At 43.3% G+C, this 1,541-nt stretch overlaps 1 long non-coding RNA gene across 1 annotated transcript; it reads left to right on the forward strand.

The window, feature by feature from the left end:
- Window positions 1-58: 58 nt before the first annotated feature.
- LOC106511556 (uncharacterized) lies at window positions 59-1,535 on the forward strand. The gene is made up of 3 exons (XR_001309539.1): window positions 59-232; window positions 706-744; window positions 1,258-1,535. It is a non-coding gene; the product is annotated as an uncharacterized LOC106511556 (long non-coding RNA).
- Window positions 1,536-1,541: the final 6 nt, after the last annotated feature.

Genomic DNA, 1,541 nt, shown 5'->3' on the forward strand with positions numbered 1-1,541 from the left:
ATGTATGTTATATATATGTCATATGTATGTTATATATATGTTATAAGTATCAGCTAGTTTCTGCAGTCCCTGTGACTACAGACCATAATTACAGACTGAACATTTTACCAGATGAAGGAGTAAAGCAAGTTCTGTCAGTGTTCTCTGCTGCTGTTGGATCTGAATAAAGTCCAGCTAACTTCCTGTTTCTGCTTCTCCTCAGAGCTCCAAACGTCCAAACCAACAGGTGAAAGTGAGTCCTCCTCTTATCATAGAAACTGTGGGCATCATGTTCAGCCCATTATTGTTCTTATTAGATGTTGTTACTGTTAGCTCTGTAAAACCTCTAAGGTCTGTCCAGCTGGGTGTCCCACCTGAAGACATGACTGCTGCTGTAGCTCTGAGAGTCATTGACACAGAGACACATGGACATGTCTCAGTTCATCACAGGGACAGTTGGACATGTCTCAGTTCATCACAGGGACAGTTGGACATGTCTCAGTTCATCACAGGGACACATGGACATGTCTCAGTCCATCACAGGGACAGTTGGACGTGTGTTTTAGCCTCTGTTAGCTTATCATGATCCTGCAGCAGAAGTGCTACAGCTAGCTGCTACTGCTCTGTGTAACAGCAGAAGACAGAATAACTGTAGTTGTTAGAACTGCCCACGGGGACTAGCCGTTAGCTCCTCAGTCCTGTCATGTCTTGTGTTTATCTTTTCAGAGGACGTTGGGTTCAAACTGGAGGACGCTCTCCGTCCAGGTGAGACTCAGATTCTGGATTAAAGCTCTGACTCAGACCTAAAATGATTTTTCACCTGCAGAAGATAAATCTGCTCTGAGCACAGAGTTATTGAGCTCAGTGTTTATCAGAGGTTGTTCTGGGCCAACATCGCCTCCATGTGGACATTTAGAGCATTAAAGTTAACCTGGTGTGTTTCCCTGCTTCATTATAACAAACTTCCTTTTAGCACAATATCTCTGGAGCCACTGGATGGATTTTAATGATATTTTCAGGATTTGATATTCTGATGTTTATCTACATCTGTTTAACTTTTGGAGTTCAAGATGGCCGTCACAGCTAAATGACTTAGGAAACAAAATACCTACACTTAGTTAGCTTTACAAATTCTGAGCTAATGTTTGATGTGGTAGTAGCTGAGAGTGATCCTCAGCATGCTTTATTCATTCATATTGTTCAGTAATCTGTGAGCAGTTTAATCTAGATTAAATTATTTTATTAATTAGTCAGATATTTTATGTTCTTTCTGCTCAGCGGTGAAACCCACTGATCAACCAGGAGGGGGAGCAGGTGAGTCTGCAGACAACACTCACATAATCCTGACTTCTAATTATCCATTCATCTGGACCTTACAGTGAGCGCTGAATGAGTGCAGAAAGAGTGCCGAACGAGTGCCGAACGAGTGCAGAACGAGTGCTGAACGAGTGCGGAATGAAGGCCGAACGAGTGCCAAACGAGTGCAGAACGAGTGCAGAACGAGTGCAGAATGAAGGCCGAACGAGTGCCAAACGAGTGCAGAACGAGTGCCGAAAGAGTGC

The sequence above is a fragment of the Austrofundulus limnaeus genome, unplaced genomic scaffold (assembly GCF_001266775.1).
Source record: "Austrofundulus limnaeus strain Quisiro unplaced genomic scaffold, Austrofundulus_limnaeus-1.0 Scaffold2916, whole genome shotgun sequence".
In the NCBI taxonomy this organism is placed as follows: Eukaryota; Metazoa; Chordata; class Actinopteri; order Cyprinodontiformes; family Rivulidae; genus Austrofundulus; species Austrofundulus limnaeus.